Source organism: Emydura macquarii, unplaced genomic scaffold, assembly GCF_026122565.2.
Source record: "Emydura macquarii macquarii isolate MOO-44397 ecotype Brisbane River unplaced genomic scaffold, CSIRO-AGI_Emac_v2 contig_2205, whole genome shotgun sequence".
Classification (NCBI taxonomy): Eukaryota; Metazoa; Chordata; order Testudines; family Chelidae; genus Emydura; species Emydura macquarii.
The window spans coordinates 13,511,083-13,524,147 of NW_027132342.1; the positions used below are offsets into that span (position 1 = coordinate 13,511,083).

The following is a 13,065-nucleotide window of genomic DNA, read 5'->3' on the forward strand; positions in this document are numbered from 1 at the left end:
CCAGTGTGGACATTATGGCACCAGTGGTGGCTTGGGCTAGCCATCTGACCCCAAGCCTGCCTGACCCCTTGGGTTTGGACTCGGGTGGCTAGCTTGAGCTGCCACCGTGCCACAGTATCTGGACTGTTATTTTTAGTGAACTTGCTCAAGATAGTGCAAGTCTGTCTACCCACCCTGGGAATCAGACCTCCCAGCTGCAACGTAGACATACCTTCAATGAGTAGTCCCCTTCAGGGAAACGGTGGCTGACAACGGCTGAATGACTGAAACTGGAAACTATTACCACCTTTCTAGATAATATATAAACACCATGCTCTGAAAGGTGACAACATGATTTCAAACCTCAAATCCTAACCACCGTAGCAAAACTGCCATGTTCCCAGTTATAATATGCTACTACCCAGAGGTTGGTAAAACACGACACAGCCAGTATAGAACCAAATCAGTGTCACCAAAAGGTGCTAGAGCCATATGAAGACTGTGTTTTCAGGGAAGAAATAGGGAGGGGTGTGATTCATTCAAATTCATAAATACATGGGAAGAAGCCCGGTCAGACTAGGTGATCACAGTGGTCCCTTCTGGCCTGATAATTTAGAACACATTGATAACTCTCCTCTGCTCCTCTATATCTTTGTTCCAAACCATCTTATAAGGGGTGGTTTGGAATAATAAATATAACAAAACAAACATGTATATTATGGAAACATTGTATTAATCATGACATGGCTCATCATCACCTTTACCAATCTACTTATGCGGCCTTTCTTTTTCCATTCTTGTCTGTTAGTCTTTTTAGAATGTGAGCAATTCGGGGCAAGGACCATTGCTTTTTCAAAGCTGGTACATCAAGGATGCTACTGAAAACTAACAATAATAGATGTGTGAGGAGGGCATGGCAAGACAGAAGAGGAAATCAAAAAGCAGATGTGTGTGGTTTAGAGGTCCACTGAAAAGAAGACAAACACTGTCTCCTTTCAAAAAAAAAAAAAAAGCATCCATCAGGAGGACTACAGGGCTAACACCTGCTGATTTAGGGCTGGAAGGCTGACTGTTCCTTATAAACACCACTCCATTAGAGACAGAGTAGAGTAAATCAAAAGAGAAAACAATCACACGTAGCAAAGGATGAGAAAACCAGAGAAGAAAATTTAAAACAGCCCTATGGGAACTGAATGTCACAGGTGGTAAAAACAGAATGACCCTGCCTATATTCTAACAGTGCATTTCACAACTCAGCAGTCAGCAGGTGCTGCTCAGGATTGTATTTCTCTCATAAAAAAAATGCTAGGATCCCATTTGCAAGAAACAGATATTTAAATTCCTCTCCATGGAACATCAGTCTGCTTTCATTATTTTATCCCTATGCATTACCAATCACAAGTCCCAGGGTTCAGACATCAAACTGATTCATAACAGGTCATGCACAAACCTTGTTGCTGCTTAATGGATTTGCTCTCCCACCTACTAATCCAACTCTCCATTTTGAAGGATACTCTCATCCCTCAGCTAGTTTTTCCCCAGACAAAAAGAGAGAGGAAGGATTAGAAAATAATCTTTGGTTGTAACCTTTTATTTATTTATTTATTCCCCCATCCTACCCTCTCCTCTGTTCAAAATAAGGGGAGTACATGAAAAAAGACTAAAAGAACAATAAAATAAATGAATGGGAGCGACATGTTGGTTTCCATATGCTAGGAATTAATAAAAAAATTTCTAAAAAGTTAGACAAAATCTTTTCCTATATGTGACATTCCTCTTCCCCTAAACGTTACCTGCTCTTTAAATGCCAGATAAGCCAAGTTGCTGTGCCAAACATCTATCCCTGGAGGCAGTTCTGCTCTTCTACCGAAGCAAGATGAGACATTTTGCAATAAGCACTGCTTTAGAGAACCATGCTTTCAGTGAGTTGGAGGGCTCCCAAGCTGAGAGGATATACAAAACACGGTTCTGGGAAGTAATTTTTAAGGCAGTATCCATTATCAAATTAATCCTCCTGCCTATTTCTAGCCAAAAGGACTGTATCCTGGGACAACCCCAACACATGAGCGAGTGTGGCTCTAGGAGACCAACATCTCCAGGAGCAGTCTGTTTTGGAAGGGCCCATGCAGCGTATCCTATGTGGGGACCAGTATGAACAAAATATAATTTTCTGCTGGATCAGCCTTACTCGTAGATCAATAGTAGAATGTTTAATGTTTTGTAAGGTACTTCCCCATTGGCTAAGGTTCAAGGATATACACAAATCTTTGTCTCAGGCTTGGTGCAGGCAATCTATATTAGGGAGGGTCTTTGAGGTCAGGAAATCATAACAGGCTACAGCTGGCTGGACACACTCATGGAGCCCTCTCCCATTGAATAGCAATTCTGGAGTCTCTGGTGGCTCTTAGCCCATCAGGATCAACTATGCCCTCCAAGACATGATACAGCTGCAGGTAACGCCATGCACTAGGACTAGGTAGGTTGTACTATCACTGGAATGTTTGGAATAGCAGAAACTGATTCCTGGAGATCAACTGAGAGACCTAAATTATTCCCTTATTCATCTGCTTTCTCCACGTTAATCATTTCTCATCCATTTTCAAAAACAGGCTGCCCTAAAGTACAGCATCAGCGTGAGAGAGTGGATGGAATGGAATTTAAATCTGCCAGCAAAACTGGCCCTTGTTTGTCTGGCAGCCAATACTGCAGGGGATATTTTACAATCGACAAAGTGATAGGCTGAAACCAGTATTCCTGCCAGTGGAGGGTATGGATCAACTCTCATTCCACCAGCAGCCAGGAAAGGATCTGCTTCATTATGTTCTGGAGACACAGGGCTGTCTGGCTAAGGATAAGGACTCAATGATAACGCTGCAAGTTGGGGAAATGGAAACCCAGATGTAACTGGGAGCTGCAATCTACACAAAGCCAGTCTTGGCTTCACACCCACTCCCCAAAGAAATATTTTAAAATTCCTTTAATTTTCCTAAAATACAACTGAGGAATAGTAACTGGGAGACATCTCAAAATATACAGCATTCAGGGAAACACATTCATTTTGTTAACATTAATTTTGCCCCAAAGCCTAAGGGGAAAGATTCTCAATCTGCCTAACTCTCTCACTACCTGGGCTAAAATGGGCTCTAGATTAATTTTGACCAGACTTTCCATCTAATTGGGGATGAGTATCCCTAAATATTTCATGCTTGGGTTGCCACCTAAAATAAAATAATCTTTGGTTGTATCCTTTTATTTGTATCCTTTCCTCCACCAGTTACTTCCTTTTCTTAACAATACCGGTTCAAATTCCATCCTCAGCAGCACCCAGGGGGTTTGACAGGACATTAAGTAGAAATCAGCATATATGGTCAGCCTCACCTCAATCCCTGGAAAAATCATGGAGCAGGTCCTTAAGAAATCCATTTTAAGGCACTTGGAAGACGGGAAGGTGATCAGGAACAGTCAACACGGATTCACCAAGGGAAAGTCATGCCTGACCAACCTGATTGCTTTCTATGATGAGGTGACTGGCTCTGTGGATGTAGGGAAGGCGGTGGATGTGATATACCTTGACTTTAGCAAAGCTTTTGATACTGTCTCTCACAGTATTCTTATCAGCAAGTTAAAGAAGTATGGCTTGGATGAATGGACTATAAAATGGATAGAGAACTGGCTAGAGCATAGGGCTCAACGAGTAGTGATCAATGGCTCCATGTCTAGCTGGCAACCAGTCACAAGCGGAGTTCCCCAGGGGTCGGTCCTGGGGCTGGTTTTGTTCAACATCTTTATTAATGATCTGGAGGATGGGATAGATTGCACCCTCAGCAAGTTTGCGGACGACATTAAGCTGGGGGGAGTGGTAGATACCCTGGAAGGTAGGAATAGGATACAGAGTGACCTAAACAAACTGGAGGATTGGGCCAAAAGAAATCTAATGAGGTTCAACAAAGAAAAGTGCAGAGTCCTCCACTTAGGAAGGAAGAATCCCATGCACAGCTATAGACTGGGGACCGACGAGCTAGGCAGCAGCTCTGCAGAAAAGGACCTGGGGGTAACAGTGGATAAAAAGCTGGATATGAGTCAGCAGTGTGCCCTGGTTGTCAAGAAGGCTAATGGTATATTGAGCTGCATTAGGAGGGGCATTACCAGCAGGTCACGAGAAGAGATTATTCCCCTCTATTCGGCATTGGTGAGGCCACATTTAGAATATTGTGTCCAGTTTTGGGCCCCCCACTACAAAAAGGATGTGGACAAGTTGGAGAGAGTCCAGCGGAGGGCAACCAAAATGATTAGGGGGCTGGAGCACAGGACTTATGAGGAGAGGCTGAGGGAACTGGGCTTGTTTAGTCTGCAAAAGAGAAGAATGAGGGGGGATTTGATAGCAGCCTTTAACTACCTGAAAGGGGGTTCCAGGAAGGATGGGGCCAGGCTGTTCTCGGTGGTGGCAGATGACAGAACAAGGAGCAATGGTCTCAAGTTGCAGGGCGGGAGGTCTAGGTTGGACATTAGGAAAAGTTTTTCACTAGGAGGGTGGTGAAGCACTGGAATGGGTTACCTAGGGAGGTGGTGGAATCTCCATCCTTAAAGGTTTTTAAGCTGAAGCTTGACAAAGCCCTGGCTGGGATGATATAGCTGAGGTTAGTCCTGCTTTGAGCAGGGGGTTGGACTAGATGACCTCCTGAGTTCCCTTCCAACTCTAATATTCTATGATTCTATGATTTCAAAATTTGTTTTCATCCTAAATTGGGACAAAAAGTCAAAATCTCAAAATATTTTGCAGGCCAGAAATTCTTAAATATTTTGATTTGGAAACATCAAAATGACCTATAGAAATGTTTCATTTTGTTAACATCGAGCTATTTTGTTTCAATAATCTTGAAACTTCAGAATATTAAATACACAGAATACAATATTAAAATGTAAAGTTAAGTTAAAAACTTAAAAGTCAAAACAAAAGGAAATGATAAATTTGGAACCAAATTCAAAATGAAATACTCCATTTCATTTTTGAATCATTTTGAAAATTTTCCACCAAAAATTTCGTAAAAAATCAACATACTCCTGCAAAATATGTAGATTTCAACAAAACTGAATTTTCTGTTGCATCAAAAATGTTTTGATCAGCTCTGTCTAATCTGCCTTCTCACTAGCCTTTAACACAATTTATGTAGCTAGTTACTTTTTAAACAGAATTGAGCACTTATAAATATGTTGGCTAGAGCAATGCATAGCATGGGCAGATGCTGTGAAAAACTACCTCCTCCCACAGCTCTATTACTATATCTCAATCCTGATCTGCATCACTTCTGCTAGATCAGTGCTCCCCATCACATATACACAGTTCTGCCAACGCTCTTTAATCAGAACCTCCAGTAGCCCCAATTAGCAAAGCCTTGGGTTTCTCCAGAGCAGAGACTGCAGTGCCAAATGCTGGTGTACTTTTGTGATGTGGGCACACCTCTACCAGGCACTTCACCAGACTCATTTCACTTCTGACCATGTTGGCATTTGATCTTCTGAGGTGAAAGACTAGTGCACTAATCTGCTATGCCACCAAGCAAGGAGTTCTTTTTAAAAGGCAAACAAATAGAGTTATTCTTTCGGATGAGAAAACAGTGGCTACCATGATGCATTTGATTTGCTCAGTATTCTGTGCTATCTGTCTCTCCTTCTTAAGAGTTATTACAATAAAACACCGTGACTAACAGCAAAAGCTTTGTCATTGTTTTCTGCTCTGGCCCTGCAGTTATGATTAAGTGTACTCCTTTCACTCTTTGTTACTCCAGGCACAAGTTAGCTTATGAAAATGAAGCTATCTTCTTTACTTATTCATACATCATCTCTAACAGCCAGACAACAGAAAACAAGGCTGTGATTCTGGCATGACCACAGAGAAAATTTATCAAGCGGGCAGAATTAAGAGCTGGATTGTCCTGAACCAGGTTGCATTCTGCCTGCCTGACGGAAGACTCTTCCTTTAGAAGACAGCTGCCCATCTATTGTACTTTTCGCAGTGCAGCATTCTGACAGCTCACACAATGAAAGGTTCTTCTTACCACGTATAAGCTGAGTTGTAGTTAGAAAGAAAACTAACCACGGAAAATGGACATTTCTGAGCCTGACAACTCAATCTTAAATTCTGTGTCTTAAAATCTGTTTTCACTTCATGGATTTTTAGTGGCTAACAGAGAGGAAAGACAGTCTTGTAGTTAAGATGCTGGACTAGAACTCAGAAGAGCTAAGTTCAATTCCTAGCTCTACTACATCTTTCTTGTGTAATCATGGGCATGTCACTTAATCTCCCCGTGTCTCAGATCCCCATCAGTGAAAATGGGGCTAATAATACTTCTTATCTCCCAGTCTGGTCATCTCATCTTTTTAGATGATAAACTCTTTGGGACCGGGATTGTATCTTACTGCATATTTACACAACCCCCAGTATGTCGGGTCTCTCAGCTCACTTGAGGCCTCTAGGCAATACTGAAATAATAAGATATTTTTTAAATTTCCCCTTGTGGATGTTTTAATTTTTTTTGTCCCAGTGGCTTTAACTGCTCCTCCATCCTCTACTGCAGTCACCATAAGAGCAAGGTGCCCCTTGTAGGGTGTGTGAGCTGTAGCCAGGCTGCCTATGATCCCTATGGCACTCGCCCACCCACCAAAAGTGAGAATAAAGATGATCACCAGACACTTGTGGCATGATGCACTGGGATGTCACCTTCTGATCCCTTCTGGCCTATGGGGAGTAGGATGTCACCTAAAATGTCCTCACAAACAGGACCGCAGCAGAACCTGAGCACTCGGTGCTCTTGTAAACCTGAAAATCCAGTTTCAGTTCAACTTTACTGGCATGCAGCTTAGTGAGGTGCAGCTGCATTTGGTACAGAGCTCCATAGTGAATGGTAACTGAAATGTATTTCCCCACCTTTAAAACTACAAAATCAGGAGTTCTGTACTAGAGAGGTTATTACAGCATAACAGAATAGAACTCTCTGCTGCTGCTTCTACCACCCACCTCCAGTGTTGTGGTTTAAACCCTCAGAAACTTTGTACAGAATGAGTCTTGGCACTGTTACCCAGGGCTTTCAGAACCCAAAGCAGTGATAACTTAACTTTTTCACTCCCAAGTAGTGTCAGGAATAAATCAATGGGAACACAGGGCTTCCGGCTGATGAAGATTAATACAAGCAAGTGTGCTCTTATCCAAAACTACTATTTATTAGAGATTTAAGCACACACAGACATGATCTTTAAGCACACACAGACATAAGCAATAGGCTTAGAACATCCCAAATAATTACCTAGAATCTGAGATGGTATTGAGTAATTTGCAGCAGTCAGCAATGGCCAGTCACTTTCCTGCTAGGAATTAAGGTGTCAGGAAAATGTCTCTTAGGATAGCTTCAGAGAACAGCTCCGAGGTACACTTTATTATCTAATCCTTTTATAACTAACTTTCACAAAACACATAGATCATATTGACCTCTACTGGGTCATCACTTTTAACTTCAATAAACTACTTATTAACAAAACATTCCTAACAACCTTACTCAAAATAAGCTTCTATATTAAAGCACCCAAACTCAAGGTCTCCATCCGCTTATTTTCTTTCAGTCTCAAATTGTTGACTCTTTTCTCCCCTCCTCCAATTCTGATTAGCAGAAACTGAAAGCCTGCAGCTAGCATATGACCTTGCCTCCAGAAGCCCTGCTTGTTCAAATTAAGCCATAACTATGTGGTGTTCTATTTTATTAATTCATGCTGGCTAAATACACACAACATGGTGGCAATTAGCTTGATCAAATTCTGGGGTAACATCCCTCAAATCCAGGGCAACAGCACCACCATAGCAATATGAATGTCTATGTTTGTGCTGAGAGAGCTGGCCAGGGAGGAAATTGGACTTTGAATTCAAGCCTGGTAGGAGCTGGAAGTATTGCAGAGATGATATTGCTGCAAATTTGGGAGAGGAATGGAGAATAAAAGAGTGAAGGTGGTGAAAAGGGAAGGAAGTAGGTATTCCCAGTGGCTAGGCACTTCATAATTAGCCAACACTAAGTTATACAATCATGGTAAGCACTGGCTGTATGTATTGTGTTACAGTGAGGTGAGGTTATTGTTTGCACTAATCTGAAGTTAAATAGTTCCATTACCACCCCTCCCAAATTGTCCTTAATCCTTCCCACTTTTTCCTCATCATTGCTTTACCATTTCCTTATCATTCAGGCTTGTAACCCTGGTGAGATGTTTGGCTCCACAGGCTTCTCCTACTCTGCTCCAGCTCCTCTCCTTTCGTTGGGCCCAAGAGAGAGAAATATCACAAGCATGAGAATGACTCCATAGCCTGGTAGTTAGAGCACTCACCTGCAAGGTAGGAAAACCAGGATCCAAGTCCCCCTGCTCCAATGACTAAATTATTTATTCCCTGTAGGACAGCTTCACATCTTAGTATCCTCCAGCCCAGTGGTGGGGCACTCACCTGAGAAGTGGTGGATCCCAGTTCCAAATCTCTTCTCCCACACAGGCAGAGGAGGGTGGGGGGTTTGAACCTGGGGTCACCCAGGTGAGTACCCTAACCACTGGACTAAAAGTTATGAGATAGGTGGTCCTTCCTCTCCCCCTTACCTCCGCATTGTTTTGTGCGAGTTCACATATGGGGCCCGATCAAGTAGGCGAGCTCTGAGCGTGCTTACCAGATTGGGTCCCATAAGTGAGGTGCAACGCCTATGTTCCTCCAGTTTGTATATTCCTCTGGGGCACCGACACTTGGCATGAGGCTGCAGTGCACATGCACAGAGACAGAAACATGGGTCCTAGTGAAGTTTTACTATAAAAGCTTAGGCCCTGAGAAGGTTTAGGCATCTACAGGGTTTGGCGGCAGCTGAGTGGGGGTTTTGTGAATCCCATTAAGTCCTGATTTGGGGATATAGGCGGCTAACCTGGCAGTCAGGCACCTAAATCCTGTTGTGAATTTAACCCAAAGAAAATAACTCACCAGCCCCACCCTTCACACAAAAGACTGAGAGATAAGATACATTTTAAATGAATGTGTGCAAAGTAGCAAAGAAGCCATTAAAAGCACAATGTGAATTTGTGCCATCCAGGAATACGTGATTATTGAAAAAGGAAAGGTTTTCTCCATATACACCCGTACCAAAGATAATGAAACTGTCATGGAGGAATGTGCTGAAGGAATGAAAGTAATTTTTCATGCACCGTGACTGTGTCTTTCACAGTTTTATCAATTTTATTATTCAGAGGTAAAGTTCTGAGATACGTCAAGTGGGTAGCACAGATCCTGTCTGCAACACACATTTTGGTACTGGAGAACTGAGCAGGGAGTTGTCATGTATGACCAATACTTATACTGCACTTTTTATAGGAAGATCCCAAAGCCCTTTACAGAGGAGGACAATGTCTTTATTCCCATGCCATGCTACAAGTGGGGAAACTGAGGCACAGAGCAGTGACATGATTTGCCTAAGGTCAGTCAGCAGGCCAGTGGCAAAGCTAAGAATAGAAACTAGGTCTCTTGAGTACCAATCCAGTGATCTGTTCTTTAGGTCACACTGCCTCTGTCTATGTTTCAATCTATGTGTGATCTCCTCACCAGCCAAGAAGCATTCAGAGAGCCCCAATACCCTAAAGCACTCTTTTGCTATCTGTCACCTTGACCAGATCTCCTTTTGCTGGGTGAATTGGTGGCGGAGGAGGTTTTCTTTCTTCTCTCCAATTTCCTGTAACACACAGGAGTGGGAATAAGGACATTCTATTTCCTGCCCTGCCACAGATTTACTAGGTGAGTTTGGGCAAATCACTTGACCTTCCTCAATTGGCCAGATGTTGATTTCAGCAACACCGGTGTAAATCTGGAGTTACACCAATTGAATTCAACTGGTGTAACAGAGATCAGTGTCTGGCTCTGAGTCTGAGTTTCCCCTTTTGTAAAATGGGGACAGCAATACTTACTTTACAAAGGCATTTGTTGGGTTTAATTCAATAATGTTTGTAAAATGACTCTGGATACTTAGAACAGCAAACTAATATTTATTATTAACAAAACACTGAAATGAAAGAAGCTGGAGAAAAATAGACAGAAAATATATTAGTAGCCCAGTAACTGATAGTGGAGATTTTTCACATTCTTTCATTTTATAGCCCGCTGAAGGGGGAAGGGAAAGGAAGCAGTTATCAAACTAATAACAAGATATTAAAAGGATTTTTCCTTCTGAAGGAAAAACTGTCAAGTAACCCACAAATCTCCCAAACAAGAGTGGATATAACAGTAGTCTTTAGAAGTATGGTTTGACACAGGTACATCCACAAGAGATTCTTTCTGCTCCATGAGTTGTCCCAGAAGACTGTAGCAGGACAGATGCAGAAAGAGAATGTGACAAAAAAATATTAAAAGGACTGTTGTCCTCAGCCCTCTGAATAGAGAAAACCAGGTCTTGCTTGGTACAGAAGGGCTGCAGTCACACACTTGATAACGAAAAAGGTTGCCAAGTTAGAGCAAGTGGCATTACAAGTCTCACTGGACTGACATTTCTTTCCCTGTTGGGGCTTAGTTCTGTTAAAAATATAAACAAGATCTGTGTAGTGCAAGGAAAGTCCCGTTGGCTATGTGTGTTAATCAGCCTGTGAGATATTCACAAGACAAGGATGTAGAATTAGTCTTCTCTTCAGTGGACATGGATTGCTGCATGAAAATGATATATGACTAATGCTTATTATCCTGATAATTGGTCTGTTTATATGAAGAATTTATTCACACCGTTAACTTCAGGTTTCAAGACAAGTTAGGGCTCTTTATCATTATTGCTAAGAATGATTTATGCACTAAGGGTATCAGCTAGACATTTTTTTAAACTATTTATTTAGGAAGTTTTACAAGTTTACAAATCCTTGCCATGTAAATACCAGAAACAAAACAATCATTACAACAGTTGTTTAAAGAGACATTATACAGGATTATAGTAATCAGATCTTTCTCTTTAACAGGGTGTTACTACATTACAGAGTGAGCATCATTACAACACCTATGTATTTTTTAATTATTTTATTAAATTGAGTGAAATCTCTATATACACATATTTAACAGATCAGGTATGTCTATCAAATGTTCATACTAAAAAAAATGGGATATGTGTGCTGGGTTTTTTGGGGGGATTTTCGCAGGTTAACGTACTTTGTCTGAGTACTGAATAAAAGGTAACCAAATGTCTAAGTATATATCCTCTGTCTATTTTATGTAATCAGTGTGTTTCCATAACCACAACCTCCCATATATTTTTGAATCATTCCTCAATGGTTGGGCTATTTTTTTTCCCCAATGAAAGGCAATCAATAACCGAACAGCTGCTAACAGATGAGAGATTAATTCTTTCCTTTTGTGTGACCATTTCTAGTAGGAAGCCCCAGGAGAAAGAGCAAAGGATCATTTGGTAATAAATATTCAACAATTTGTGATATTTGGTTACAGATTGCATCCCAATACTCTCTAATGTCTGGACATGTCTACCATATATGTATAAAATCTTTACTTTCACCACAATTTCTCCAACATTTATCTCTGTTCAATCTCTCTCTATTTTTTAACCTGCCTAGTGAAATAATATCTGAAATAAATTTTCTTTCACTGTGCTACGGACTGAGGTTTGTTGATCCTCTTTTCCAGATCAAACCCCATTCCTCCAGGGTAATTTGTCTAGCCATAACCTTTCTCAGCCTGTCATATATGGACACTTTCTTGTTAGGAAAGCTGTCTGCAATTATTGATATAAATTAGTTATAATTTTTTGTTTTCTAATTGACCAGATATCATCGCTTCTATTAAAGTTAGCTTTCACATAAAGTAGTTTGTTTAGAAAGTTGAGACACATAATGCCTGAATTGAATGTAGTGGTACCCAGGGAGATGGGATAGTTAAAGTTGCTTTTGATCTCTATATAAGTTAGAAAAGTTTCTTTACTGAATAGCTGGCCAATTGTGTGTATTCTATGGCTCACCCAATCTTTGAAGCTCTCTGGTTTGCCATTTGGGTTAAGATCTGGATTATTTACAAAGGGTGTCATTAGGGAGGGAAAAGAACTTATTTTTCTCTAGTTCTATCCCAAACCCACAGAGTAACCTTTGCTAAAGGATATGTGTAAGTTTCTGGCAGGTGTGATATTTTTATTAATCCATGGTAGCCCAGGGATATTTGAACTCCTGTAATGTTCTTGTTCAATAAAGACCCCGTGTTTGGCTGAGTTAAAGCACCCCCAATCCAATACTGCTTTTAGCTGGCTGGTTTGATAGCATTATAGACTATTTGGAACAGGTAGTCCACCCTATTTAACCAGTCTGTTCAAAATATCTGCTCTCATTGGGTCTTTTCTTATTCCATATTAATTCAAACAATGCCCTCCGTATTCCTGCTAGGATTTTATCTGGGATAATCACAGAAAGATTTTGAAACAAGAAAGATACCCTTGGCAGAATATTCATTTTGACTGTGGCTATTCTTCCCAACCAAAAAATTGCATACTTTTCCCAGCACTCCAGGTCTTTTTTCATTTGCTGAAGTAGTGGTTTGACATTTAAATCATAGAACTCTTCTAGGTTTTTTGAGTTTTGAATTCCCAGATATCTTATAAATTTCCCCCCCCCCATTTGTACCCAAATGTTTTCTGGAGAAATGACTTTTCAGAGTCTGGCAAATCTAAAGCTAACATTTCAGATTTGCAATAATTTACTTTAAATCTAGAGGCTTTCCTAAAGTCCTGGATTTCTTTAGAAACTAATTTTAGGGAAATATTTGGTTTAGATAAAAATAACACTATATCATCTGTATAAAAAGCGATTTTCTGGTGTGTTTCTGCAAGTTTTATTCCTGTGATGAATCCATTGTTCCTTATCCTTTGTGCAAAAGGCTCCATAGCCAGTGCAAAAAGTAAAGGAGACAACATACATCCCTGCCTAGTCCCTCTGTGTAATTCAAAAAGGGGAAATTTAACCCCATTAACTTGCACAGCTGCTTTTGGGCTGGGGTAAAGAATAGTTATCTATTTAAGGAACTGGGGGTCATAGTCCATATGGGACAGG

General features: G+C 40.9%; 1 protein-coding gene across 6 annotated transcripts in view; it reads right to left on the minus strand.

Annotated features, from left to right (window-relative positions):
• LARGE1 (LARGE xylosyl- and glucuronyltransferase 1) overlaps positions 1-13,065 on the minus strand; it is a 358,507-nt gene that overhangs the window by 87,260 nt on the left and 258,182 nt on the right. The gene's annotated exons all lie outside the window — the stretch shown is intronic.